Source organism: Periplaneta americana, chromosome 2 (assembly GCF_040183065.1).
Source record: "Periplaneta americana isolate PAMFEO1 chromosome 2, P.americana_PAMFEO1_priV1, whole genome shotgun sequence".
Classification (NCBI taxonomy): Eukaryota; Metazoa; Arthropoda; class Insecta; order Blattodea; family Blattidae; genus Periplaneta; species Periplaneta americana.
Window position 1 is genome coordinate 8897828 of NC_091118.1, and position 20697 is coordinate 8918524.

The 20697-nt window shown below is 33.0% G+C and overlaps 1 protein-coding gene across 1 annotated transcript in view; it reads right to left on the minus strand.

The window, feature by feature from the left end:
- The window catches only part of LOC138712648 (uncharacterized), a 91036-nt gene continuing 70339 nt past the window's right edge, over positions 1-20697 (minus strand). The window contains exon 12 of the mRNA XM_069844614.1: positions 1-20697. This exon is cut by the window's right edge and continues 8742 nt beyond it. The gene's annotated coding sequence lies outside the window, so the exon portion shown is untranslated.

Consider the following 20697-nt stretch of genomic DNA (forward strand, 5'->3'; position numbering starts at 1 on the left):
TTTTCTTACATAAAATTCGTTTTATTGTCCCACAATGTTACAAGACCAAAAGTAGAAATATCGAATCCGTCATGCTGAAGAAGCTGTTAACATTATTTATTTTTTGTTTGTTTTTTTATTGTGAAAATTTTACAGCAAAATCGTGAACGATTGAAAAATATTACTAAGAATAAAAAATATTACAAAAGAAGTCTTTGAAAATACTGACTATGACAATAAGATGAGTATTTTCTATGTTTTCATCTACCAAAGACATTGATAATTCTAATAAAAAAAAAAAAGACAGTTGAATAACTAAAATTACACTCAAAGGCATTTATATATACATACGATTAAATGGGCCTTTGGAAGTGTGTACATTAATTCAAACTGTAAATTTTTCTTTTGTGACATTTCTTCAGCCAATTGTGATATGTAAGACTGAACAAGCCTAGTTTATAAAAACTTTAATTTGAACTAAACCCACCTTTCTACAACTGTTTGAACTTCGTTATGCATTTTACTACATATTTAGTAATGACTCTAAAATCAATAAGCTTCATCATTTCTGTACTAATTTCTCTTTTGTTTTTTCTGTTGTCATGGTTCACATATTCTTTACCGATTACTAAATATTATTAAAAAATAACATGTTAATATTTCTGAATGTAATTGTACTGACAACGCCCATGACATACTCTTTAAGCTCACTAATGTAATGAGGTTCTTAAATTTTTATAGATTAATATTTTAGTTATAAAAAAGACTAATACAGCATATTTATCCAAACACAGTACGAACATGAATCTAAGATGACCCCGCCTTTTAAAACATCGTTCTTTAATATTTGAAGAAAAATAAAATTTTTGTACAAAAATTGCTTGCAGAGTAAATAAATCAAATTACTTGTGTGTTAATTATAACACCAATTAAGAAAATTAAAGCAGTTCTCATGAGTGAAAAATTGTTATATTGTAAGCTAGAAATTAAACAAAAAAATAATAATGGATTTCAGTTACTTGGGTGTAAACATTTATAACATTTCATTCGCCATTTTATCTTATATTATAGTATGTGCCAAAACAAACAGTACTAAAATTATCACTCGGTTACAGTGCATGTCTGCCTAGCAATCAAGTATTTGTTAAAATATTTAGACATATTGTACATCCCATGCTTGGATTAGCACTGTAATTATAGTTCTCACAGTACAGAAAAAAATCTTTATTGTTGTGTATTATATCCATTCATACGGACTTGTCCACACCTGTGGAGTAACGGTCAGCACGTCTGGCCAGGAAACCAGGTGGCCCGGGTTCGAGTCCTGGTCGGGGCAAGTTACCTGGTTGAGGTTTTTCCCGGGGTTTTCCCTCAACCCAATACGAGCAAATGCTGGGTAACTTTCGGTGCTGGACCCCGGACTCATTTCACCGGCATTATCACCTTCATTTCATTCAGACGCTAAATAACCTAGATGTTGATACAGCGTCGTAAAATAACCCAATAAAATAAAATTAAAAAAAAAATTCATACGGACTTGGACGTACAAATGACACAAGTTTGAAACACTCTTCAGTTGGCTGTGTGAAATGTTTCACAAGCTTTACAGAAAGCAATCTCACCAGCCAGGCAACCATAAACACATTCGCTTTGTTCAAGAAAAACTTTGGGGAACGTATAATTTCCCTTGGAACACATTTTCCTTATTCACAGCATCCACCTGGCCTTGCATCACTTGATGTCTGCTTATAGGGTATTTTTTTAAATTCATTTTACGACGTTTTATCAACTGAAATGGTTATCTAGCATCTGAGCGAAATGAAGGTGATAATGCAAGTGAAATGAGTCCAAGGTCCAGCACCGAAAGTTATACTGCATTTGTTCTTAATGGGTTGAGAGAAAACACCGGAAAAAATCTAAACCAGGTAACTTCGAACAGTTTACTTGGGGGGGGGGGGGGGAAGCAAAACCATAGAATCCCCATACAACGGGGTTATGGGGGACATCATTTGCCTCCTCCCCCGTTATAGCTTGACCGTGGTACAGTATATTGGAATATGATCATTTAATAAAAGTATTTTCGAGGGTATGTTTCTTACAGTGTTACATACATATCCGCGATGTTTCGAACCGAGTTGTATAGGGCATGAACTGTTGGTCTACTACAAATTATAATAGGGCATAACTTAAAACAATCTCTCTCTTTTTCTCTCTCATACATCAATAAAACTACGTAACAGTGCTAACAGAAACTTTTTTATATGAAGCTTACATTCCTGAAGATATCATATGAAATGTAAATTCTAATTATTTTATTTAATCTCGTCTGTAAGTTTACACATTACACCGGGATCATTTTTCTTTTTTCTGCATTGTTGTGCAGTATGTCATTCATATTTCTCCAAGTAGCGGCCTGAACACCTGCATACTTCTAACACATGAGTACAGGCTGTTACAAAAGAAACATTACAGTGCTTCCATTCTCCCAATGAGGTATAGGAATTCTTATACATTCAGAAATTTAAAATAAATATTATAGTCCAGACACATGATCTGAAGACATTAATTCCTACATTTAAGCACAGAAACTTAATCCTAAACTAAAGCAAAAAATATATTTCGAATTCAGTACTTTCTGATGTTAATAGAAAAAAAAAAAAAAAAAGAGGTCAGACAAGTTTGAGGGGGCAGTGCACCCCCATGCCCCCCAAAACTCCGCCTATGATTGTCAGATATGCTGTTACTCCTCAGTGGTGGACTGAGGTATGTTGAAAGGACATTCACATTAAGGACAATGAAAGTAATAAGTTAAGTGAACTTGTGTCATTTGTACGTCCAAGTCTGTATGAATGGAGATAATACACAATAAAAACTTTTTCCTTTGCTGTAAGAACTATAATTGCAGTGCTAAGCCAAGCACTGGATCTACAATATATATAAATATTTAAGCAAATAAATACTTGGTTGCTAGGCAAACATGAGCTGTAACCAAGTGATAATTTTAATACTGTTTGTTTTGGCGCATACTGTATGGGAAAAATAATGGTACATATTAATTTCTCATAGAGATTTTAAACTGCAGTGAATGAAATGGTAATTTACGTCACTTGGTAACAAATGACTAGTTCACAACGTGCAACTGACATGATCGCCCACCATTTCAATACAATTGAAGAGTTCGCGAGAAAAACGATGAATTTCAGTTTTCTTAAGGTTGATGTCATTATCTAATTCAATGGATCACTGCGAAATTTAATGTTGTTCTTATGAAAAATGGTAAAAAGGAGAATTATCACTACGAATACAGTAATCCTTTCCTTTATTTTCTATAGAAACAGCACTACATCTTGCAGTTATAGACTCAATTAGATCATTATCTAATCCTTAACAGAAATGTGACATTCGTAGTTTTTCCCGCGAACTCTTCAATTATACCACAATAATGATTTCAGTTGAACACGAAAGAAATAAATCTTGCAAGGGAACTGTTAATCAACTTACATAGAAACTTCACAATTATAATATCTCAACAGCAGATGGGAAATACAAAACAGCTGTCCATACTGACTAAGTTTCAGAAATTAAAAGCTTCAATAAAATATTGGAGAAATTTGACAAGCCCTAAGCTGTAAGTAGATAATACTTACCCAGAAAGTAAGTTCATGATCTCATCTTGGTTTCAATTCTTCATTGATCAAACCAAATTCATGGCATTCATCAGCTTTCTATTTAAAACTCTCCATTTATATTATTTTATAATATTCACTTTTTCTTCCATACGTAAAACTTTTCTTTTCTTTGTACATTTCTGCATGGAACACCTGTTTGCAAACTGAATGTCTGGATTACAGTACCTTACACAATTTGGCTGCTATTGTTTCTAAAGGTTGTTGGCTCGAAAGAAGAAAGAGCTTGGTCTACCCCACACTACATCCTCTTTTCTTGAAATTTCAGTTTTTGGTCCATAAAATACTTGTCACAGTAACTAAAAATGCTATTGGTCACTAATGACTAGGGCTAGGATTTTCATGACCTATAAATCCTAAGTCCTAAAACAATGCAACTATGACCTAAAAATCTCTCAAAAATGCCCTTAAAATGCCCTAAAAGTTGTTCTTACATAATTGGCTTAGTAGGAAAAGAGGTTTTATACTACTTAATATTTAGACTAGTAATTAAATTAAATTCTACGAGTAGTACCAACATTTAAGTTTATTTAATTTTACATAATTTTTCTAAGTGGTACACTTTAATTATTTTACCTGATGTAGTTTCCATGTAGCCCATCACAAGGCCACTCTTATACGGAATTAGCAGGTATAGAGGAGTCTATATTGATGGAGTGGTTGGAGTGTACTACGTTAAAATGGCAATATTTGTGTAGAAAAACGATTAAAATATTATACAAAATAACGGGTATTAGCCATAGGCGTAGCTTGGTGGGTTAAGGCGCTTGCCTGCTGATCCGGAGTTGCGCTCGGTCGCGGATTCGACTCCCGCTTGGGATGATTACCTGGTTGGGTTTTTCCCAACTGTAAGACAAAAGTCAGGTAATCTGTGGCGAATCCTCGGCCTCATCTCGCCAAATATCATATCGCTATCACCAATTTCATCGACACTAAATAACCTCGTAGTTGATACAGCGTCGTTAAATAACCAAGTAAAAAAATAATGGTATTAATGGACAAAATATGTAGACAAATATCAAAGGAAATAAACATTATTTTACATTAATAATGGGGATTTGTGGCCGAAATTAAATGAAAATGCCTCAAAAGTGTCCGAATAAAACAAAAGATGCTCTTATGAGTTGAAACAGGCAAAAAATGCGAAAAAATGCCGTAACAAATATGTTTTAAAACACTCAGTTTATCACATAACATATAAATACTAAAGCGGCTATGTTTCTGGCTTACTAGAAAAAAGATGCAATTTCATCAAAATCCTAGCCCTACTAATGACATTATCAACTACCTCTGAAGTTCTCTCAACAGTTTCTGTTTAATGTACAGTCTTGGAAAAAAGTTTTGTCGCACAGATACTTTTGTAAGTCCCAGAAAGGAGGCACTGTGCATGATCAGACATACAACGAAACAAAACTAATTTGATTACCTCAACTAGTCCTTCTCTTGTAAACCAGGTCGCTCGTTCTATGATCATTCTGGGACTTATAAAGTATCTATGCAACAAAACATTTTTCTAAGACTGTACATATAACATGACATTTTCTAAGAATTTACACTATTGCTAAATATCATAAACGAGGTGTTTATTAAAGATACATCATTATAAAAATTAAAAAAAAAAAGTCAAATTTGTTTAATACAGATAAAAACCTTACTTCTTAATGATTACCATTGTAGCAAAGGTGGCTATAACCAAGTTCAACTGTATTAACCAAAGTTTTTTTAATTAGTAATTTATGAATTCCTCAAGGATCAATATTAGGTCCCCTACTTTTTCTAGTGTTCATAAATGATCTTGCCTCCCTAATGAAAGATGTAGGTCATCCCATATTATTTGCAGATGACACAAGTATAGTAATTACAGCCAATAACTCCAACACATTCCAATCTTCAACAGAGGAAATTCTCTTCAAAATATGTGACTGGTTCTCAGCCAATAAATTAGTATTAAATTGTAACAAAACTAACATAATTCAATTTAAATCCTGTTAAAATTCAACCTCGCAAATTTCTAGCACAATAATTAACAATAGATCCCTATTAGAAACAACAACAACCAAATATCTTGGCTTAAAAATCGATAATGTGTTAAATTGGAAAAATCATATTAAAGGAATTACCCCCAAACTAAATTCAGCTTGTTTTGTTATTAGAACTATGCAAAAGATAGTAAATATCAATACTTTAAAAACAATATACTTTGCATACTTCCACTCGGTAATGAGTTTTGGAATAATATTCTGGGGAAATTCCACAGATAGTAACAGTATATTCCTGCAACAAGAAAGAGTAATTAGAATAATAGTAGGTGCCAAATCTAGGGAATCATGTAGGGCTATTTTCAAAAAACTACAAATAATGCCCATGGCTTGTCAGTATATCTTTTCATTAATAATCTTCCTCGTATGTAATCGTGAAAACTTTGTAACTAATTCAACAGTTCATAGCATAAATACACGTCAAAAAATGACTTTCATACTCCATCGGCAAGTCTATCGTGCTATCAAAAAGGAGTGCGTTATATGGCAGTAAAAATTTTTAATAGCCTTCCTAGGAATATAAAAAATGAAACTCAAAACATAAGATTATTTAGGGCCAAATTAAAGAAGTACCTAATTTCTCACGCCTTCTATTCTGTAGATGAATTCATGACATTCAATAACGCTTCATGAAATTGATACTAAAACTTTGTGTTGTACTAGTAGACTATATTGTAAATCTCTTCTGTATATATTTGATCTAGACTGTGACTATAAATTAAGACTTTATAACAGTATTAAGTTTTTTGACTTGTTCCATATTCTAGCTGTAAAGCAATGTATGAATACCATGGAATGTTAATAAATACAATACAATACGACACTTTATCAATTGCTATGACTAGCTAGTGTCTGAATGTGATGAAGGTAATAATACCAGTGAAATGAGTACAGGGTCCAGTGCCTGAAGTTACCCAGCATTTACTCTTAATGGAAAGAGGAAAAAACCCCAACTTGTCCCAATTAGGATTTGAACCCAGGCCCATTTGTTTCATGGTCAGACATACTAACCGTTACTCCACAGTGGTGGACTTAACCAAGGTAACAACAGTTTTATGTAAATGAAGGCAAGGATGATCAAACACAGTAAAAACACTGTAAAAATTATTTTTTTTTTTTGCTTAAAATTAGTCTTTAATACTTTTGAACTGTTAAGTTATTTGAATAAATAAATAACAACTTCACTGTGCTAAGGTTATAAATTTTAGTGTTATGTTACCTAGTCTTTAACGTGTGAGAAACAATTGTGTAACTTTTCATGCATAAATTGTCGCTTTTTCTGCTGTTTTTCAGATATTTTTAGGGTACCAATCACAGTGGTTTTTAATTGGCACAGACCCTTGCTCCATCATACTTCATAATATTACGTTAAGTTTGTTTTATTCTAGGGAAAAAAAAATCTTTTTCCACAAGATATCACAATATTTCAGATTGACAGCATCATTAATTTTATATTTCTTGCAAATGGATAAAAGAATTTCTTGTTTTTTTTTTTTTCTTTATATACTAAGTCAAGCATGACGTGAAACTTTAGGAGAAAATCCACGAACGATTAGGAAAAACACGATAATTTTACTTGAAGCAAGTAAAGAGATAGGTTTGGAGGTAAAACCCGAACAAACAAAGTATATGATTATGTCTCGTGACCAGAATATTGTACGAAATGGAAATATAAAAATTGGAAATTTATTCTTCGAAGAGGTGGAAAAATTCAAATATCTTGGAGCAACAGCAACAAATATAAATGACACTCAGGAGGAAATTAAACACAGAATAAATATGGGAAATGCCTGTTATTATTCGGTTGAGAAGCTTTTGTCATCCAATCTGCTCTCAAAAAATCTGTAAGTTAGAATTTATAAAACAGTTATATTACCAGTTGCTCTGTATGGTTTTGAAACTTGGACTCTCACTTTGAGAGAGGAACAGAAGTTAAGAGTGTTCGAGAATAAGGTGCTTAGGAAAATATTTGGAAGTAAGAGGGATGAAGTTACAGGAGAATGGAGAAAGTTACACAACACAGAACTGCACGCATTGTATTCTTCACCTGACATAATTAGGAACATTAAATCCAGACGTTTGAGATGGGCAGGGCATGTAGCACGTACGGGCGAATCTAGAAATGCATATAGAGTGTTAGTTGGGAGGCCGTAAGGGGAAAAGACCTTTGGGGAGACCAAGACGTAGATGGGAGGATAATATTAAAATGGATTTGAGGGAGGTGGGATATGATGGTAGGGATTGGATTAATCTTGCTCAGGATAGGGACTGATGGCGGGATTATGTGAGGGCGGCAATGAACCTGCGGGTTCCTTAAAAGCCATTTGTAAGTAAATAAGTGAAATAATACACATTCTGTAATACATACTATCAGTAATAACTTTCTGTAGGAATGATTCGAGAATCCAGGTACGTAGCCAAAAACCATGCCGTAATGTTGTGAGAAATCAAGGCAAACTGTACAGAGAAGTTTGTGAAGTAATCATTTCAGGGAAAATACTTACTTCATTTTCATTCACTGATTTATTTATTTGTTTTTTATGCAAGGTAAAGCAAGCTGCAATTTTTTAGCCCAGGGAAAATAATTCTCTTTATTCACTGATCAAAAACATTACTCATTCTTACTTGATATTTTGTTTGTTTTCCCTGACCTTTGGTTCGAGGCTCGACATGCAATGACCACAAATGCTGGAACAGTTTGCTTACCTGTATTCTAGAGTTTAGAATTTTTTGGTGTGTAAAACATGTGTATAATAATAATAATAATAATAATAATAATAATAATAATAATAATAATAATAATAATAATAACAATAACAATAATAATAATAATAATAATAAATTAAACTCAAGTCAAGAGTTTTCCAGAATGGGCAATATACAGGTCTAAAAGTCTCCAGTATTTATCTTCTACGAAATGGACGTCTTAACCTATGTACACACAGTTATTACAACTAATATTTACATCGGAATATGTATGATAAGACTTTCTTGTGTTAAATCTTAACGTACCTTGTTTACATGTTTCGACCTGTTTATGGGTCATTTTCAGAACTGGTCGTTGTTGGTCTTGGCGCCTCTTGTTTCCTGTGTGGGTGCGTTCGTAGTGTAGAGTCAAAGAATGTATGTGCTTTGAAATTGAGTTGTGTGTTGAGAATTTCATTTGGATGTGTTTTCGTGTGTCTGTATATTTCATATTGTTCTAGTGTGTTGAGTTTCTGGCTTTTTGGTTGGATGTGCAGTATTTCCATGCCTGTGTTGATGTCTCTGTGGGTGTGGTTAGCATTTGTGATGTGTTCTGCATATGTGGAGGTGTTTTGTAATTTTGTTATGGCTGTGATGTGTTCTTTGTAACGTGTTTGAAATGATCTGCCTGTCTGTCCTATGCAGAAGTTGTTGCAGGTGTTACATTTGAGTTTGTATACGCCTGTGTGGTTGTATTTGTTTGTTTGTGTGTTGAGATGTTTTTGTAGACCACAACCACACCTACAGAGACATCAACACAGACATGGAAATACTGCACATCCAACCAAAAAGCCAGAAATTCAACACACTAGAACAATATGAAATATACAGACACACGAAAACACACCCCAACGATATTCACAACACACAACTCAATTTCAAAACACACACACTCTTTGACTCTACACTACGAATGCATCCTCACAGGAAACAAGAGGCGCCAAGACCAACAATGACCAGTTCTGAAGATGACCCATAAATAGGTCGAAACATGTAAACAAGGTACGTTAAAATTTAACACAAGAAAGTCTTATCATACACATTCCGAAGTGATACAGTGTTAAAAGTTGTGTAATCAAGATGTATAATATTTACAGCAGAAATTTGCTGACGTATGTGGAACTGAGATCTTTGATAAATTATACAATGTCTGTTGTTGCAGACTTTATCTTCCCAATACCTGTATTAATTCTGAGGCATGAAAGTTTCCAAACAAAGCTCGATGTAAAAAATGGGCGTCATCTTAAATCCATACTGCTAGGTTAACATTTTTACATAATTTACAATACCAAGAAATCTTTTTTCTTATAATATTATAGCATACTGTGGTCAAATACGTGAACTTGTATATCAATAATTCACTGAAATAGGGTTTTAACAAACTTTTAATTACATAAAACTGTTCATATCCAATAATTAATTACAAACAATTCTGCAGTTGGGATTGTTCATTTCGTCATTACATGGCGAGTATTGACACAATGTTGCTATTATCATCATCATCATTATCATCATCATCGTTATTTCTCATCATATTTAATGTTTGATGATACAATTATGAACAGAAACCACTAACCTAAGAAGTAGACATTTGATGTTCAATTTATTTGTAAATTTACTAGGCAGTAAAAAGATGGGTGTCAAATACATGAAACTTTTCTTACAAACAAGTCATCTGTGCCAACATAACAGAAATTAGGGTTGCCAGACGCTTTGTATTTACAGGATGTCTAGGTCTCTGAAAGCATATTTCCTTTGTCCTACAACAGTTTCCACAGGACCTATAATAATTATTCTGTATTTGGCTAGTAGCAGTTATTTCAGAAATAACTTGACTTAAAAAACAAAAACGAAACAAATCCGTTACTATGGCAACTAAATGTTTACCAGTATGTAAAAAAAGGAACATCTGCTGCAATGCTTGTAAAGAGAGAGTTCATATTTTCAAGAATGCATTACAATTAGCGAAGTTTTGAGCAATTTATATTATCTTCTAGATTTGAAAAAAAAATTCGTAAATAAAATACACACCATTTATAAAATATGAAAATAATATAACAATGTGAATATGGTTATGTTAAGAAATAACATTATTACGTATCTGTTTGATTACGTATTGCATGATTTCAGTCATGGAGAGTATTGGTACTTAAGCTAAACCATAAGTGAAATTTGGAAGTCTGAGACTATTAATCCAATCCTTTTTAAATTCTTACCACATATTCTTAAAAATTACAGTAAAAAGCTGACATTTTAAATCTGTAGGCTAAATACTTTGTGTCATAAAGTAATTTATACATTTTTTTAATTACGTCACAAAAAAATCCCCTGTGTTATAATTTTTTGTGTGTTGATTTTTAGTGAATATATTTCCCAAAGACACAGTTTTCAAATTCGATATAAATTTTGTATGTGTCTTGATTAGTTTGGCATGTAGAATTGTTTCTTCTCTGATTTTTTATAATCAAATAACAATAATCATACATAATTAAACATATGAAGTGTTCATTAAACTTTGCAACGAAACAATATATCTATTCTTCTTCCTCACACTTTTCTTAACTTGGTTACAAAATTTTATCTCAACAGGACTGAAAGTATGACACCTGAAACTTTTTACATGATGCAAGACTCAGAAATATTTTTAATAAAAAAAAAAAAATCATGCATATTGTTCAAAACTACCCTGTTGTATATTATGGCCCCTTACACTTCTTTAGACATTTTCTGAAGTGGGCATATGTAGCACTTTTTAAGACAAACCAAGTAACTTGAATTTTCAATAAAATTTAGCCCAAATTTCACTCATGGCTTGCCTTAAAGAATTCAACTCAGCATGGCTTCCATTTAACAACACAAGTACAAAATATTCCTCCATATTTTTAGTGCACCTCGAACCATTCATTGAAACTGTCATTTTAGGCACAATGAGCTCTTTTATCAAGATGATTTCACAACTAATGATTCCATGTTTCAGGCTGTCATAAAATGTGTTTTATTCAACAATAGCAACTTTAATTTTTTTGTTGTGACTAAATATAGTCAAATGCTATAACGACCTGTTAAAAACTGTAATTTGCTTTCAATTTCCTACGCTAATATTTACTGAATTAATAATTATTCCAAAGTAAACTAAAATTACAAAAGATGCTCCACAAGACAAGATAATTCACTGAAACTAATGCCATTTATGTAGAAAAGAAATTTCTTATTGTTAAAACTGAAATCTGGCAACCCCATTTTAAACTAAACTCATGACAAATAACTGACTGTATAAATGATCTTAATACATTAATTTCATGCTTACAAATCTCCACTCCTATTGTTTTTCAGTCATATTTTCTTACATGTGAGTTTTATTTGTATAAAATTCATTCTCTAACAACCAAAATATTATTTCATGGACTACATTTCCATTACTCAAACCCAAGTTCCTTTTGATCATGATACCTGTTACATTTCATTCAGAGAGATAGTAAATTGAAAGGATATGCAATATAATTTAATCTAGTGTAGAATTGGTCGGAAGTGCTTTATGCCAGTTTTTTTATAACATTTGGTGTCAAAAACTAGAGTCCTTTTATAAGGATAGTTGAGACATATGACTAATCAATTCTGATTGGTTGGACCAAAAATCATTGCTGACTTTAATTACAGCATAATCTATCACGAAATTAATTCACAGATGGCTTTGTAAATTACAAAGCTTTAATTAAAAAAATACTAAAACAAAAGAACAACATAATGTTGTGAATTTTTCCTGTCATGTAATAAATAAATAATAAATTGTAATAAATTAGTTATAAACACGTTTCTTTTCACTTAGTATTTACAGGATTTAAAGTTCACTGAGTTTATGCTAATTGGCACATACTTAATAGATAAAGATGTGTTTTGTTACATATTATGTTAAAGGTATGTTTCTGCATTTTTTTATAGATTTTATACTTGGCCTAACTGTATTTACATCCTCATAATATTATATTATAATATGTCAATAGTTTTCTCTGTTTATATTTTTATTTTACTTGCATAATTTAAATTCTTACCTTGTTTTCTGAAGTTATATTTATTTAAAATTATATTTTTAAAAGTTTATAACAAATAATTCAAGATAACAGTATTGTTATGTTGACTGGCCAGGTTCAAACTAAAACTGGCTTCCTGGGCATCTGAAATATTTATAGATAATCACATGAGATTAAAATGTATATGATATCCCATACCTCAGAGGTGAAACAAGAAAGTGGCAAAACATTGTCAATTTTCTAGCTACATAATGGTTAATTGATTGGAATAGAGTATTGCGAAAGTACGTCGTTATTTTATTTATTTTTCGTACAAGTAACATTTCTTTAAGTATTTATTTTCCTTTGTACCATCAATAAAAAAACACGTATGCTTTTAATTTTTTTTAAGTTATAAGTGGCTGTATGCAAGTACTTAAGCGGTATTCTGAAACTCAAATAAAATACCATTTCGGATTCCGTAATAAATTACATACATCAATACAATAAGTCTTGAGCATACGCACTTACTTTTATATAAATTAATATCGAAAATGTACACGTGGCAATGAGACCAAAGCACTGAAACGTCAAATGTCATGCCTTATTTCGCCTCTGACCACCTTCACTCAGCGTTGCCAAACATACCCATGCTTTGGCTTGTAACTGAAGATGGCTCTGGTTTCAACCAATCATAGTTGCTTATTGCTACAATTTTATCACTTCCCTAGCATTTGTTTTTTTTGTTTGCCAACATTTCAAACTGCAAATTCTTTATGGTACTATAAAACATGCTTTGCAATCGTCATTTGTTTCATACACAGACAGTCGACTGAAAATGGCAGCTCTTTCAAACGTTTTGGTGAAGGTAACATTAGTGAAATAGAATTTTAACAAGTCAATTAATATCTATTTTATTGTATTAGAATACTTTATTTCTTATAATTTTTATATACTTTCTTCTTTTTTTTATCACCTACCTACCATTTGTTTCTTTGTTTGCCAACATTTCAAACTGCAAATTCTTTACAGTACTATAAAACATGCTTTGTGATTGTCATTTGTTTACCGCATAGGTAGTCAAATGAAAATGGTGGCTTCGTTCAAACATTTTGGTGAAGCTAACATTAGTGAAATAGAATTTAAGTCAGTTAATATTTTATTGTATTAGAGTACTTTATTTCTTCTAATCGTGTAAAAGTCAATTAAATCCCACTCGAGTTTTGATTTTCTCTAGATAAATCAAAACCTCTAGTGAGATTACTGTTGATAAATATATCACATTGATTATTTTTATCAATGTTTACATCGTAATTTTCTCTTACATTCATGAGCATGGAAATTCTCATCTAGTCTTTATGTTATGCACATGAAAATAACAAATAAATTAAATATTTGCTCACAGCTGTGAAGTATATTAGTTTAAACCAGACTTTCAGTTTTTATCGTTCAAAGCACATCAATTATTATTGTTGCAATACGAATATTTTTATACCTCCATTCCGACACTATCTCTGACGTCACTCATTGCCCCAGCATGACATATGAGAAAGACAGGCTATGATGGAAATCCAGAGTCATATGGTTATCATTGGTCTAGTCATGGCCATCTTGACAATCGCCTAATATAAATACATGTTCAAAGTTCTAAAAAAACAAAGGAATTGCTATATTAAACTCAAATTAAACGTGTATTTACATAATATAAGCTTGTTCAATGTTGGCCATGTCGCATCTAAGCCTGTCTTTCTCGTTTGCCACATTTCCCCAGTAAGTACACATAAATGATTCTGTGCAAGAGCACAACAATATGCCGACCAATTCTAATAATGTGTGTATTTTCTGCAGAATAGTTGTTCTCTTAATGATATAGCAGTATTTGTCGCAAACAGTTAAATAGGTTATGTCAAGTCCATTTTAGACACATCCTTTACAATTTAATATCGACATTTCCACTTATTAATACATGATTGAATAAATTTTCAAACTTATGTGGAAGTCTCTGCAAACAGAATGCTGATCTTTGATTGTGGTAACCATGGTTACTAGTTATGTGTCACAATATTAAAATGTAGCCTATGTTATTATGAAAGACCAGTATGATATCAAACAACTCAGTTCAATGTTGTGTCATTAGATTGCAAACAAATCCGAATTTTATAATTCTTCTGTTAAGCAGCACAATTGCCGGCATTTTTGGACTAATTAAATAACTGAATGATAATCTACACATCATATCTATATCAATTCTTTTCTTCATTTATTTTCGGAGTCCACTGTAGCCTAATTACAGTGAAATCTCAGTATAACGAACTGGAGGGGGTACTGTAATAATTTTCGTTACAGTAAAATTTCGTTAAACAGAAAATTGATTAAATCTGCTTACAAATTATGCACATATGGGCGAATCCAGAAATGCATATAGAGTGTTAGTTGGGAGACCGGAAGGGAAAAGACCTTTGGGGAGGCCGAGACAGGTGGGAGGTGGGATATGATAGAGGAGTGATGTCAAAGCAAGCGCATTTTTTCTGACCTTGACGTCATGCTCGGGCAGCAAGCGCTAAGTATGGAAAGAGCAAGGGTTGTGTATATGAATAAGCAACCTGTTGGATTAAGAAAACAGTGGTGCACAAACTTCCATAACAAAACTCTTATCGCATTATGCTTTTAAGGTAATATTGATGAGCAACTTCCTATCATCAGAATATTAAATTATTTTCTCGAAATGTGCTGAAGCTATAGAGCTGACATTTTCACAACACATGGGCACGTATCTTTTGCTTATGATGTAACAGTAGTTGCTTTGTTAATTCATTTCCTTACAAACAATTTTCATGCGAATATTATCAAAATTTTCAATACACCATCTTCAGTAATATGTATATACGGTATATTAGATTTACGAAAACATTCTGTAAGGCTACTAAATAAATAGGCCTATAACTGAAAATTTCACTTTTCTATAAAAAAAAAAATTGAGAAAATATTTCTTTTGGATAAAAAAAATTAAACTTGTGAAAAATGAGCATTAAAATTAAAATGGATACAGTTTTAATAAGTTCTCTTCCCTTTATCCATTGAATCAGTGCTGGCCATAACTGAATATAGCTCGTCCAAGCTCAGGCTCTCCTGAGCTCTAAAGCGCGCACTTGCTCCTATGGGCATCAATTGACATGACTGTGATAGAGACTGGATTAATCTTGCTCAGGATAGGGACTGATGGCGGGCTTATGTGAGGGCGGCAATGAACCTGCGGGTTCCTTAAAAGCCATTTGTAAGTAAGTAACAAATTATGTCCCATATTATGTATAGGGATTGACTTCAGAATACCGTGTAAGTATATAATGTTGTAATTCTTCTTCTTCTTCTTCATGGAATCAGGCCTTTGACCTGTTTCCACATCAAGAGATTGTTTCTTTCCATCTTGTAATTGGACGTCCTACTTTCCTTTTGCCTTTAGGTTGATACTGAAGTGTCAGCTGTGGAAATCTATTATGTAGCATCCTTTCAATATGTTCTAACCAGTTAGTTCTTATTTGGTTTATTGTGTCATTTAGGTTGTATATATTTAATTGTGTTCTTATGTCTTCATTATGCTTTTTGTCTAAAAGTGTATAACCTGCTACGGAACACAAGAACTTCATTTCAGCTGTCTCTATTTTTCTTCTGTCTGATCTATTAAATGTCTAGTTCTCACATACGTTAACATAGGTACTGCCATTGTTTTGTAAAATTTTTGTTGAGTGGTTCTTAATGTTGTATTTTTTTATGTTCTTCTTATTGTTCCGCACATATTATAGTATCTATTTATTTTTATATTGATACCATTCTTTTGGCAGTAGGATACATTACATCCCAAATAGTTAAAGTTATTTACTTGTTCTGTTATTTTTCCGTTAATCACTATTTTGCATCTCAAGTGCTTTGTCCCTTCAAAAGCCATAATATTGTTATTGCTTTACTGAATTATTTGTTTTGGTCCAGGGGAAATATCTTTTTTATGTACTTATTTATTTATCTACCCTTGTGCCATCAATAAAAACACGTGTTTTAATTATTTTTAATTTGCACAGTCTTTGTACATAAGAACTTACGCGATATTCTGAAGTAAAGCGAAGTAATGAAATAACAGATACTGTACCTGGGTTAGGTTATACTGTATATCCATATTATATTGCAACTTCAATTAGAATCGGTACCATAGGCCTAATGATAATTATGCAGATTCGACAAGAGAATAATTATTCTTGCACATTTCACAATATTTTTCATTCATCATGGCCTTGTTAGGACAAAAAATTAAGTTTTACACAGCAAAAAGTACGTTGAACTTTTGCGACTTAGCTTTTCTTCTCTGTTCTGTTTACTTCTTCAATGATTTTTCTCTTCTCATCTAGCAAAAACTGTTTTCTTGTCTTTTTTTCTGCCATACCTGCTTCTTTACTTCTTCCCTCAACAACATTTAGAAACCAAGGGTGACCGTTGCCTAGCAATAACTCATTTATTTTATTTTCTTTCGAATTAATTTTAAGTAATTTTTAACAGCTTATTAGGCCTAATTTCGTTAAAATAACATTTTTTTTTTTTTTTTGGTATCGGGATGCATTATTATTACGTTAAACTGAATAGTTCGTTACTTATGCATTCTTTAAACTGAATATTTTTTACATGTAAATTAATAGCAAAATGGCTGGGACTAAAAAGTTATTTCGTTATTCTGAAAAATTCGTAATTGCGGCATTTCACTGCATTGTGCCTCCATTGAATTGAATTGAAAGAGGAGAATTGGGAGGACAAATTTAAAAGGTACGCAAAACGCGTCCTTGCAAGGGGTTCGGGGCTGTAAGAAACTAAATATGTGAGCTCCAAGCCTGTTGGCCACTTGTCTCACTCCGCGTTACGCTGCTCCACTGAAGGAGTTCTAGAAAATTTTGAAGGGGAAAAACCGAGAATGGACGTAACCTCTTAAGTACCACATTTTTTTTTGCTTTATTTTTATCTGCTTCGTCTGTCACAGGCCTCTACCACATCAACACACACTGTGCTGTAGGAACATACTGTCTACTAGGCAGAGAACTACATAGAATTCGTAGTTCAGAGTAGACTGTAGAAGTCATGGGTTCAAAAGCCATCTTTGTCATGCACACGGTTATTTTAATTGCAGAATCCCGAACTTTATTTTCCTTCTAAAAAAAAAAAAACTCAAGATTTTGTTCATCCTGGATACACTGCAGACTATTGGTTTTACTGCGCTCTCATTTTCTATCATGCATGTATCCTCTTGTCAGTCAAGATGCTTCCATAATCTAATGCATTTCATTTTATTGGGTTATTTTACGACACTGTATCAACATCTAGGTTATTTAGCATCTGAATGAAATGAAGGTGATAATGCCGGTGAAATGAGTCTGGGGTCCAGCACCGAAAGTTACCCAGCATTTGCTCATATTTGGGTTGAGGGAAAACCCCAGAAAAAACCTCAACCAGATAACTTGCCCCGACCGGGATTCGAACCCGGGCCACCTGGTTTCGCGGCCAGATGCGATGACTGTTACTCCACAGGTATGGACAAATCTAATGTATCTTTTTTGTACAGAGACATCTGTCTGCAAAGGATAGAATTAATTGTTTCTTAAGCTCTATTGAGGACAAGGTTACCCACAACATTGATCTCTCATTTTACTTTACTTAAAAATACATCCCATGCAAAAAAAAAACCTTTTGTCGCTCTTTAATAATTCTCAACCAGACTTGAACCACAGTTTAAACTAGAAAATAAATAATTGTCGCAAAAATGCACATATGAGAAATTGTATTTTTGCAATTTGCGAAAAGCTTGTGCAATATTCTGAGTAATTGTACAAAGAAGACAAAATTAATAAGGTTTGCATAAACAAAAAGTTATTTAATTTGTTTCTTGGAATTATATTACTTTCAATCCATCTTATCACACTCTAGACATGCTTATATAAGCAAATCATTACACGTAATATGTTTAGAATCAATTACTGCTGAATTTACATCACACTAAAATACGTTATTTTATGGGCACTCTAAACATTGAAATTCTTTACGAGTAGGCCCTTCGAGATTTATTGTTAGCAGAGTGCTAACTCTTTTTACTGAAAGCCCATTTCTAATTACAGTTTTTACAAGATTCATGTTAACTAAATCCTAGTTCACAATTTACAGTATGCGATAGAATTGTATACTTCGGAATATGTATGATAACAATTTTCTTGTGTTAAATTTTTTAACATGTTTCGACCTATTTTGGGTCATCTTCAGAACAGGTCTTGGCGCCTCTTGTTTCCTGTGAGGGTGCGTTCATAGTGTAGAGTCAAAGAGTGTATGTGTTTTGAAATTGAGTTGTGTGTTGAGAATATCGTTGGGGTGTGTTTTTGTGTGTCTGTATATTTCATATTATGGCTGCAAAAGGGTATCTGTCGGATACAGGGGGGAGAGCCATTAATCATTCCCATTGAAGGCTTTAAGGAACCAACCTGGACAAATACCTAAATGTCCCATCCCTACCTTCCCGTGGTGCAGCTGTTAGTAAGCATAATTTACAAGGGAGGGGCTACTCATCAATTAGCACTGGTCAGCTTGATGAGTTAATGACCGAATTTGGTATAATTTTCCTCTATTCAATACCTAACTCCCTCTTTACCCTTTCCTATCCAGTCCTCTGACTGAACTCTTACTTTATTCGACCCCGACGGCATCAGAGCATTTGAGGCCTAGGGGTTCATTTCCCTTTCCTTCCTCCTCTTTCTACTTTTCTGTTCCTAGTGCTGACCTCTATGGCACTAAAATCGTCCTCCAGTGGCTTAAGGAGGGAAAGCTGGTGATCAACAAGATCTCCCAGCTAGGTCCAATGGACCCGTCGACCAACAGCAGGTGTGGTCCTCCAGACATTCTGGGGGTTGTTTGTGAATGAAGTAGCCACCAAAATGTTAAAATATGGTGTTCACTTAAATCGGCTACAACTTGCCATTTAATCTCAAAATCTGTGCTTCAGTGGCTGGCCATGATAATATCTTTGAAAAATATTGGAGTGCAAGAGGTCAAATGACTTTATTGTCAAACGCCTGGCATTAGAAAACAACAACATATTTCATATTGTTCTAGTGTGTTGAGTTTCTGGCTTTTTGGTTGGATGTGCAGTATTTCCATGTCTGTGTTGATGTCTCTGTAGGTGTGGTTAGCATTTGTGATGTGTTCTGCATATGTGGAGGTGTTTTGTAATTTTGTTATGGCTGTGACATGTTCTTTGTAACGTGTTTGAAATAATCTGCCTGTCTGTCCTATGTAGAAGTATGGTCAAATAAAATTATACGTTTTAGTTTTATTCAGTCTTGTTGCTATGGAAACAATAGATTCAACTGTTATTTAGGAAAAGACATCTACTGAGGAACCTTGTAACCACATGATCCTATTGAAAATCTGATTTCAGTTTTGCATACACTATCTTCATCATTTTCTGGCCTTGGACAGTGACATAGGCTACACTGCAAACTCACCAATTTCCTGCACTGACATACTTTAAACAGTCTACAATCCACAATAAGAAAGTAACTTTATGAATATGTGACTCAAAAATGTTTTCATATAAAACATGACATTCAAACTCGATATTATGCCTTATGGTAAGCTTAAAAAAAAAATGTATCTGTGCAGAAATGTTGTAATACACATCTAATTCATGTGACAATGTTGTGTGAAGTTGAGGTTAGAAGATTTTATTTTTCCTTTTGATTTTTATATAGTCGTCTTAGATTCCAAAGTAGTCTTGCTTTTGAAAAACAAGTACAAGATAATTTTCAACATATCAAAAAACTTTCGTACTACAATACATTAGTAACTCTTCTCAAAACTTCACAAGTTTGAGAAAATTAAATCTACCTTCATCTCACCTAAAGTACAGAGATTTATTTTAACATGATAACACACGGGGAATGTTTTTTTATACTGTTACCAATTAACCTTTCATGACAGGTTTGTTTACTGATAACATTCAAACTGAGACAACTTACGTCATTACTTGTATAAACAGAGACAAATGTACATCACTTCAAGGTACCAACAAACCTTCACGCCACTAATTGACAATGCAACAATTATTACTTCAGAACTGGCCTTAGTACTTACATAACAAATGAACAAACATCTCCAGTCTTGTTTTGTCTCGCTTTAAATAAAGACATCAACAAAAAACATAAATATTACACTTTAAGAATC